At 36.8% G+C, this 10,776-nt stretch overlaps 1 protein-coding gene across 2 annotated transcripts in view; it reads right to left on the reverse strand.

The window, feature by feature from the left end:
* Nucleotides 1-7,988, reverse strand: part of Eda2r (ectodysplasin A2 receptor) — a 52,520-nt gene extending 44,532 nt beyond the window's left edge. For both annotated transcript variants that reach the window (XM_060374536.1, XM_060374534.1), the window contains exons 1-2: nucleotides 7,862-7,988; nucleotides 2,293-2,391 (exon numbers count right to left, since the gene is read on the reverse strand). The gene's annotated coding sequence lies outside the window, so the exon portion shown is untranslated. The remainder of the gene's footprint in view (nucleotides 1-2,292; nucleotides 2,392-7,861) is intronic.
* Between the last annotated feature and the right edge of the window lie 2,788 nt (nucleotides 7,989-10,776).

The raw sequence follows: 10,776 nt of genomic DNA on the forward strand, positions 1-10,776 counted from the left end.
AAATCAAGCTTCTAATCTGTATAGTGCCCTCATCAATTCCAAATGTTTGGCCTGCAGCTCAGATGATGCTCCAAACGATTAGGTACCGCTTCTCATTTTTTTTTTCGTTTCTGATTTGGCCCAAATCCGTTCCTAGCACAGCTTTCTCATTTCAGTTTCCTATTTCCATATTGTCAAGCGTCTTATCTTCTTCTTAGCTCATTATTTGTCAATTTCTATTTCTTAATTTACTTATTGTGAATGATCCCAGGTACAGCTCTGCCAAAATTAACAGTCATACTCAGTGCTGACTCAAACTACACAGTCATCATGAGAAGGTTGATTAGGTTGAACACTTCAGACAAGTGGTCCTTACTCTTAGCTATATTTTGGAAGCTCAAAACTATATTGATACCTTGGCACCACTCTTGAGATATAATTACTCAAAGTAAGACCAGGAGTTCCGGAATTTATACAGTTTACCCATTGATTCTTGGGTCCAGCTATTCTAACAGTACAAGTGTAAGGGTTCCTTTAGCTTTGAATTTCTGTGTTACTTGAATATAAAGCATAGGCAGTAAAAGAAAAATCCTGTCCTTCCATAGTCAGATGCAATATACCCATATTTTATTTTTTATAGGCAAATGAGAGGTGAAGAAGCAGAATATAGAAAAATGGATCCTTTAAAACATTATATTACATTCTTTTCAACTTTTTTGATGTCTTTTCCTTTTACTTACAAGAAATTTGAAGTCCTTTTAATGGCTGGTGATATCTTACATAATCTGGCTACTTCAACTTCCTCTGATATATCTACCCATATTCTCTATTGGTCTACCCTTACTCTATTCACTGCAGCCATACTGGTCTCATTGCTATTATTCAAATTATCCTCAGGAATCTTCTCCTGAATACAAACATTTGATTAGTTATCTCAACATTTTCAGGTCTTTGTTATTGTACCATCCTCTTAATAGGGTTTCTCTGGCCAATATTTAAAATTGGAATTTCCCTTACCCTTCTATCCCCCTCTTGTTTCAGTATCCTCCGTAGCACTTAGAGTACTTTTATACATTATGGTTTCCTTATTAAAATGTCTTGTATTTTTTTTCTACAACTAAACTGGAATCACCATGAAATAATTGTACTTATTATGTGCACTACTCCATCCAAAATACTTAAAACACTGTTTGTCAAACAGTAGGAACGAAGTAAGTATTACTGTTTGAGTGAATATTAAAAATAAATTCTATGTCAATTACTTCTATAGGCTTTCATAATAATTGACAGATTTTATCAAAACAAAATAAATGAGAGAAAAAAAATTACTTTAGGTTCATTTACTTGGTAAGAAAAGAAGACAACCATCTAGATTTTGAGGTGCCAGGATTGGTTGGTACTCCTCAGAGACCTCCCCTTCTCTGAGAAAAATGAGAGGGGGATAGGAATGAAAGGGTGTGAGGGTGTGACTGGAAGGAGAGAAGGGAGGGGGCTGGGATCAAGCTATAAAGTGATTAAACAATTAAAATTTAAAAAAAGAAGTATGTCCAAGACTCAGAGGTATAAGGGTATCATGCTTTCCAAGGCAGTGTTTTACTAAAATGGTGAGTGTAAAACCTTTGCTGATATTTTTTTTTCTTTTTGTGATATTTTCAATGAGCAGGAAAAAAATTCTGCATATTAAATTGACTTTTCTTTAAATAAGATTTTAAAGGGCTTACTAGTGGAAAATTTTTTGGGAATGCATACACCCAAGACTAATTAAATCTAAACATCTAATGGTTGAGAATCTTTATATTAGGCAAATAGGATGCCACAAATTAAATGTTAAGTGACATACATATTTAAAGTTAGAAGAAGAATCCCACCAGCAAACAGGAGGAGCCCAGGGAAAAACTAGTTTGTGGTAATAGTAGTGCACAATAAAATGGAATAGCTAAGTAGTGAGCCATAGTTCCAGGATTTAATATAGGGATGGACAAAAGAGTTAAGATATGTTATTTTGATTTTGGTTCGTATAAAAGTAAATTGTCAGCCAGAAAAAATAGCTCAGTGGGTAGGTAAATGTACTTGTCATAAAAGCCTAATGAACAGGGTTTGATCCTTGGAAACAGTATTTAAAAAGTAAATTGTCTTTTTATTCTTAAGTTTATTAAAATATATAGCTAGGATAAAGATAATTCAGAAGACAAGGGTGCTTATTCTAGTTTCTAATTGGCTTCTCTTTCTATTTTCTTAGTGGATTAAAAATGTCACCTATTAATGTTAGCAACTTCAGGAAAAAAAAAGAGCTGTACTCAATTAAAAACTCACCTGTTTACTTTGTCCTTTATTTCAGTGCACAAAGCTAAAGGTGATGTTCCATCTGAGGTAGGCAGACTATATAGTTCTTTCTCCTCAAGGCAGTTGTCACTGTAGAGGTAGAATTAATAGTTGAATTGTGCCACTTCTACATATCCAATGGCAAACTGTAATCATATGAGTTAAATTTCAGAATGTGTGCCTGCACACATAGCTACTACATAAAAAGCACAAATTTCTCGAAAAAGAAGAACAAAAAACAAAAATTAAAAAAAAAAATCCAAATAGAACTCAGGAGCCTATAAATTGAACTTAAGAAAAGGCCCCAAACTACAAAACAATATAGACATATAATTAATAAAAGAATTAATGAAATTAAGATCAGTCAATTCTAGGCTGATTTTAAGGGAAACATACTCTTGATTTCTCCTGAAACAGTCATTCCAAGTAATAGCAAAGGCACAGAAACTACTTTGGACAATGTTCAAGAGAAAAAATGAGACAATGTAAGTGAAAGTGCTCTGGAAACTCCAGATTGGACTTCATATGTGAAAAGCTGTTATGAGTATTGTTACTATCCCACCCAGAGCAAAAGAGCAAAGGGCAGGGGAGAAAAGACACAGACCCCTGAGCCAACATTTAAAACCTCTCATTTGCTCCACTGTCACCCAGCCCCTAGTGAGTCATTGATTTGAATATTGACCACCCACTGCTAGACAACGTGTGGGACAAGACAACAGTGGAACAATCCAGTAGACAATGTAATACAACCCAAGGTAGAACCACACAATAAGACTGGGAAAATAAGCTCAGAGATTGAGGCCTATTTGTAGAGAATGAGGTTGTGTTGCCAAAGTAGTTCCACCCAACCCCCTTTAGAAGCCATGCTCAAGAAGCAGGAAAGGATATTTGGAGGTGAACATAAATAAAAAGTTTGATATACACTTAGAAAAATGTCACAGTGAAACTCAATGTTTTGTATGCTAACTAAAACACTTAAAATAAATGAATGTGAAAAATGTTCAAAAAGAAGAAAAAGTATAGGACTTGAAAGGGTTGGCATTACAGGGTTGGTATGGGGGTATGGGAGAAGTGGTGGGAGGAGGGGACTAGGAAGAGAGGAAGGAGTAGGGTTGAGATTGGGATGTAAAATGAACAAATAAGTAAATTAATGGAGAAAAATATGTAGTAAAATAAACACATAATTTTTTATGTAATTATGCTCCTTGAAATAATTTTCATAAATAATTTCAGATTTTGAAAATCCCACACAAGAGGTCATAACAGCTCAGAGGACAATACCATCTATCTCTATTTGAACTACTTTAGTAACAGGCAACTTGGTGCTCACGGGGCAATGTTTTCAGTATGGTTTATTTATTTTCTTTCTGACAACTGGTTAAAATATAAAATAAAACTAACTGGGATTATACAGGCATAAAATTCTAAAAGGATATATCAAGATAACTTCAACCCTTATGATCCAAGTAGGAAAACTGTAGCTATAAGAAAAAAAATTCTCAAAAGTACACAGTTTGTTAAGACTAGAATTTAAGTGTCTGTTTAGGACTCAGTGCCTTGCCTATTTCCCATATATAAAGATGCAGGGCACTTTCAGGACTGGTTGCCCACTGACTGTGTTACCAAGGATCAAGCTTCTGTTTTCCTCTAACTCTCACAACATAGTATCGGCTCTGTAATCTCTCAACAAGAAAAATTAATAAAGGGTAAACTTGGTCAGGGAAAGGTAGCTCATGAAGGGAAGCAGTCCTGCCCACTCTTTCTGGCTTATTCACAGTAGTGACTAACAACCTCCTAGAAATAATGGCCTCTCAGTACTTGATTCCATCATATATAACATAGAAACTGTTTTCTTTTTCAGCATGAGTTTGTGTCTCTTAGGGATACTTATATAGAGTAGCTTTAAATCCTCCTGGGTGGATGACTAGTCACTAAAAACTCAGTTGATAATTGTTTTCTATGCTAGGCATTCTGTTAGTACTTAGTCACAAGAGAGAAAACCAAAACGGAATGAAGAAATTTAATTATCTGTGAGACAGAATGTCTAGAGAAACACTGAAAAAATATAGTTAATGCTAATCTAAGACAGACCAGAACCATCCTTATATCGATCACAGATATCAACTAATAATTGCCCTTCTAGTATCTAAACTGATGATAAAACTGGCCAAGCACTCTTCCTGTTAAACATTAGGGGAAAATATAAGGGTGGACAGTCTTCTAAAGGGAGCAAAGACAAAATAGCTTCTGTTTTAAGAAAGCTTCAGCCTGAATAATGACTCCAAAAGATGCCTCACTCCCTGCAGAAGGCATTCAAATGGAACAGCTCATGTAGCTATCTAACTAAAGGAAGACTATGTGGCCTGTGTTAGGTTTCTAGACTGAGTTGTCATATGCTTTTCTTTTAAATCTAGGGACTGTTTCCTTCTTGGTTTCTCTTACTAAAAGATTTCAAAGACAAAATAATTGGTAAAAAGCAACTGAATAATTATCTTCCTCTCTAATGTCAGAATTAATCTCCCTAGACATAACTTTATATACAAAGAGCTGTAGAAAATGAAGGGGGGAAAGGTGAATTAGAAAAAAATTGTGGCTTGCAGTTATGGCTCAGCAGACCAATGGATCTACAGCAGGTTTGATTTTCTCTGAGTACTGTCCAGTGAAGAAATGATTCAATCAAAGAGTTGAAAGAAATAATATAAAGAAATTTGTCATATTCTCCCATCATGCTTCTTTTGCAGTGATTGTCATCTCTCTGAAGGTGTATCACTCCACTTTTGTATAAGTCAAAACCTCAGACTCATATTTTAATTAACAGCAACTCCACATGAAAAATGGAAGAAACCCAGCTGCTTTACCAGGAAACAGTATATATGGAAAATTTGAGATCTTCAGAAAAGAGAAACAGGTTGCTGTTAAGTATCACCAGAAAAGAAGGACTAGAACATCTGAATACAAGTCAGACGTGTAACAAATGCTGCTGAGCAAAAGAAAGAACTTTCATTAAACAGAGATTTCCTCATAGACAGATAATGGGTTCTTTCAGAGACCAGTGAAGACTTTTCCCCTAGAAGTGTTCAGTTAGAGATGAGATGAAGCTTTAAAGGTGAAGTCAATTGTAAAAAGAAACATATGACTAACAAAAGCCTACTATCTAATCAAGCATTGGGCTAGGTCCCTTACAGGGATTATAATTTATAAATCCTTCCAAGGAGTGGGAACTATATCCAATTTTTCAGGAAAATATCAACTTAGAAACGTTTTTATTTTTTCACTGGGCTTACTAATGATTTTAAAGGTGGATGGAAGAAACATCTCTTTGTTAATACTAATGCAGAATAAAAATATTGAGTACACAATGCATTTAGGATTCTAAACAGCAGCTAACTTGACCTAGGATTTAAGAACATATGTCTCTAACTCTATCCAGAGAGGTGGGATGAAAATATTCACTCTTTCAAAGTATAAGCTAACCATAAAAGATATGCTCCATCCTCTTTTTTTTTAAAGGTCATGTTTAAAAACTTCAATTTTCTGAACAGTCAAAGTCTATGCAAAGTAATGAATTACATGGCCTCCTTTCTGTTCCCATAACCACTGCATCAGGATTAGAGATTTCTGTATTTTTCATTTGTGTTTTCTTATTTCAGCCCAACTGATTCACATTTACCTGCTCCCACTTCCTAAAGTATAGATCTGACTTTTTCTTCAATTCATGAACTCTCAGTTGCTCTATAATGATCTGCCAAATAAACAGAACTTGGTGTGGTTCCCCAACAATCTAACTTGTACTTTTCCCTAATTGTACTGAAATATCAAACTCAACTATTGTTTCTTTCACATGTTCATAGTTCCATGCTATCAAGCATTTGCTCATGTTTTCTCTACTGAAAATGCTTTTTCTCCTTTTTCCAAACCTGTTGAAACCATGTCTGTGCTGCATAATCTTTCTTCAATAATAATGGCTAACATTTATTGAGTGCTTGTATTGCACTGAGTGAAGTGTGTGCAAGTCTTTTACATGGATTAATTCAGTTAATCCTCACAATAACTTGATGATGTTAGTGCTATTATTATCTCAACTCGTTTGTGCCTGTATCAAAATGAAACTCAGAGACAGAGTAATACTCCTTTTCTCCAAGGCCACACAGTTTACTATAAAGTGGAATGAGATGTAAATACAAATAATTTTGATCTTTCCCTTTCAAAAGGGTTAGGGTTGAAACGAAGTCAGCTGGGCATACACCTATACTTAGAGCACATAGGCATTAGAAGCAGGGGGATCAAGAATTAAGATCCACCTCAGCTATATAGAGAATTCCATTTAGTCCAGCCTTATCTACATGGGACCCTATTAAGTCCCAAAGAAACCCAAGGCAAAAAATAAAAATAAAAAAAATAAAGCCCAAACAAATCCTTTCCTGTTTCTCTCTGTCTCTAGTTGACAAGGCCCTTACTTGACAACTTCAGAGCATTTGACTGTACTTTTAAACCTCATCTTGTGCAGTATTTGTTGTGTTCCTACACTCCGGATGAGTCAGGCCCTAAACCCAGGGCCTGAATAATGACTTATCTCTGTATCTTGGATAGCATAGTACTTCAAACTTAGTGATAAAAGATAGATATTCAGTATACATCCTATATAGGATGAAAGCTACAGTGGGATGAATCAGGGACAGGAGAGTTACCTAGACAGAGAGTCCCACAAATTTACTACCTCATATTGCCCTACATGAAATTGGCCAACGCTGCCAAAACCTGTCAAAATGCGATCCTACAGCCTGTTTTCCCAGCCTAGTCTCTGGCAGATCTCTTCCCCTTGCACCCCGCCAGTTCTTGCAGCTGTCTGGGCATTGGCTAGCGTTTGGGGTGAGGCCTGATCAAAATATCACTCTCCTAGGCTCAGCTTCCAGCAGCAAGTGATCAAATGAAACTCAGTCACACTGGTGAGGAGGCTGGATTGAAAGCCCCTCTGCACAATGCCAAATTGCTCTTTACACAGGCCCGGACTTGCCCTAGCACCACGTGGGTGGGCTAGTAGTTCAGCTTTCAGCAGGATGCTGTGAATATCCAATCCCCCCCCCCCCCCCCGAGAGCTAATTCCCAGGCTCCTTCTCTTCCTTATCTCTAGATCACCGATGCACACAGTTGTTGGACAAGCCCGGGCATATGCCCAGCGGCCATCTGGCTCTATTTTGAACATGCACAGGCAGAAACTAGTCAAAGCTATAGGGATAACAGCCTAAGTTTCTGACATCTCGGAGAGTGCTGTCAGGGCACAAACGGATAGAATGACTGATAACCACAGAATACCTTCCCCCAAGTCATGCTGACTTTGTAGCACCCTCACAGGGACATCTGATATGGTCCAATGGCCCTCTATTTCCGTCCCTAGGTGCCACAGGTTCCAACTGATTTGCCACGCTAAGGAGTGTTCCCATACTTTGTCAAGTTCAATGGATGGATCTATCTTACAACGGGATTCCCTGAACAAACACATTAGAGTACAGAACAGACATCCTGCCCAGCAGCCGCCCCTCAGCCCCCCAAGACAGCATACCGCTCTCACAATAGTTGAAATCCGTTGCAACCAGTGTTCTGCTGGATTCATTTCACTTCCACGTGTGGCAACAACAGATCAAATCCATCCTCTATAGCTTTCATATTATGCCTATCCCTTTCCTCTCCCTTGTGGGGCATGCAGGACAGCTATTGGACTATTTGATGCTTTATGGGCGTGGTTATGCAAATAAATCCCGCCCAAGGAGAGCTGGTAAACAATGGCCAAGCCACAAGTAAGACAGGAGATACTAAAGCTCCAGGAACTGAAACTGGGACAAGAGTGGGAAGGGCCTAGAGTTGGAGCTGGCCAAATCTGTGGGGAGAAGGGAGGAGGCAGCTAAAGGCAACTCAACTCAGTTTTTTAAGTTTTGTGCATGACTTAGCAGGTTTGGAGTTTCAGAGAAAACCAAATTTTCAACAAGTTAGGATTCTCAGGCACAAGCAAAAGCTACTTCCTGGCTCTGGTTTTGTATTTTTATATTAGTGTCTTCAGAAGATTAAAATTTTTAACAGAAAATATGAAGCTGGGGAAAGACCACTAAAAATGAGAAACTGGATTCTATAATTCACTCTGACTTTAAGCCATCCTTTCATCTCCACTGGGTCTCTGGTTCTCTCACTACACACACCTATATGGGATCATACATATAAATATATATGTACATATATATGTATATATGTGTATGCTCTTTCAACAATGACACTTTCTCAGAGTCATGTGATTTTACAGATAGAAGTAGGGGATGTCCTGGAATGCATATAGGAAGAAATGGAAGCTTGACCCAAGGTGTAGAGGAGAAAACCAAATAATGTTCTTTGACCAAAATGAGAAACCTCACCTGGCCTGGGCAGACCCAATAAAAAGGAATTCAGAATCAAGTCTCCAAGGCTGAAAATCCTTTGGAAGAAAAGGGCAGAATTGAATTAGAATAATGAATAGAATTTAGTTGTATACAAGTGCACATTGGATATAAATAAATACATACAAACATAAATACACATACACAGACACACACTTTGGGGCTACCTGACATCATCTCTGAGATTAAAATAATAATTACTATCCTATTAACTAATTTTGTCCTGAATAGGGAGGAGGCACTAATGCATAAATAATCTGCCTTTTCTCCCAGAGAAGGCAAATTTTCCTAAAAGAGGGTCTGTCTGGTTTTTCTTCATTTTCTAAAATGAGAATGTCTGAGTAAGCTGAGTTTTGAGACCCCATTGTAATAAAAAGAATGCTGGTTTGGGAATTAGGACACTTGACCAAGCCAACTTGTATGTAAACTTACAACCTCTCAGTCTTGCTTTCTGCATTTAGAATTTGAACAGGTTCTTAGCCTTGGTTCTCTTGAAATTCTAAAGTGATGCTTTTTACATACAGTCACATAGGGTTTCTGATAATATATAGATTATGAATTAACATCACCAAAGTGATGCTGAGACTGATTTTCTAACAGTATCCGCATTTGAAACAGTTGCATCTGGGTCATAGACATTGCATTAAATAACAAAGGTCTAGATGGTAGACAAAAGCCACATTAGCTGCTCATCACAGTTGGTTAGCATTCTATAAAAATAATAAACAACTTGTGTAAAATATGGACTTTTGGGGGCTCAGCATTTTGGAGGTTTTTGTCCATGGTTGGTTGCCCTTGTTTGTTAGTCTGTGCCAATTTAGCTGAACATGGCAGTGGCATAAGGCCATTTATATGATGTCCATAATCTAAAAGAGAAACTTGTCAAATGATCTGGGTCTCACTCTATCCTTCAAAGATATACCCCCAGTTACCAATATATCTTCCACTAGGCCTCACCTCTTAAAAGCTCTAACATTTTCTAGTAACACTAAGGGCTATGGACAAATGGAGTCTTGGAAAACATTTCAGATTTAAGCTAAACTTTCTATAATCACGTAAATTATGTTATTTTGTTACTAATTGTCCTTTGAGGTAGGGTTTATTATTCACATCTTACATCTGAAGTGAATCCTAGTACTCCATAGTGATGGCTAGAAGAAACCTCAGGGAAAAGTTGCAGAAAACCTTTAGTTATTGTCATATTATTTGGAAAATGTCTCTAAGCATCTCTACCTCTTCCCTTTACTTGTCCCATAATAGAATAATTGTTGATTTTCACTGAGAACTTCACAAGCATTCTTTCACACACTTTTATTGATTAATCTATTTACCCTAACAATAACTTATGAGACAGAAAGTAATGGAATAATCTCTTCCTCTAAATTTTGTAACCACATATATAATTCACATATATAATTTCTACCTCTAAAATACAAAATTTCATAACTCATCACCTTTATTTCAACTGTTCTGGTAGCCATATGTACTTTTTGCTTTTGTAATTCTCCCACTCCAGTCAATTCTCAGAATAGCAATCAGATTAACAGTTTTAAAATATTAATAAATCCTACTATTTTCAAACCATTCTGTTGGCTCCTTTATTCATAGTAAAAAGCCAAATGTATTAATTATGGTTGTAATGGTTTATAATTTACTCCATTACCATCTGCCTACCACCAACCTACCACATGTCTTTGATTTCATCTACTATTCCCTTTTATCATTATTCTCAAACATTTCAGTATCTTTAGTTTATTTCTCCTAATACTTGGCATGCTACAGACTAGTCTTTGGAATTGTGGTTTTTCAGTTTAGAAATTGCTTCCCCAGCCATCGTCATGGCCCTATTCCCACTCATTATTATTACCCCATCCATCACTTCCTATAGTTCTCCATTCAAACGTTTTCAGAAAGAAGTATCAAGAATATCTAATATAAGCTAATGGAATTGCCCCTGCATATTAAACTCCAATAGATAAGTGAGTTTTTCCTTAGTACTAGCCCCAAGTACCCAAGGTACAGTATGGTACTGAGTCAGAGTAAGGATCTCAAC

This window comes from Meriones unguiculatus, chromosome X (assembly GCF_030254825.1).
Source record: "Meriones unguiculatus strain TT.TT164.6M chromosome X, Bangor_MerUng_6.1, whole genome shotgun sequence".
Lineage (NCBI taxonomy): Eukaryota > Metazoa > Chordata > Mammalia > Rodentia > Muridae > Meriones > Meriones unguiculatus.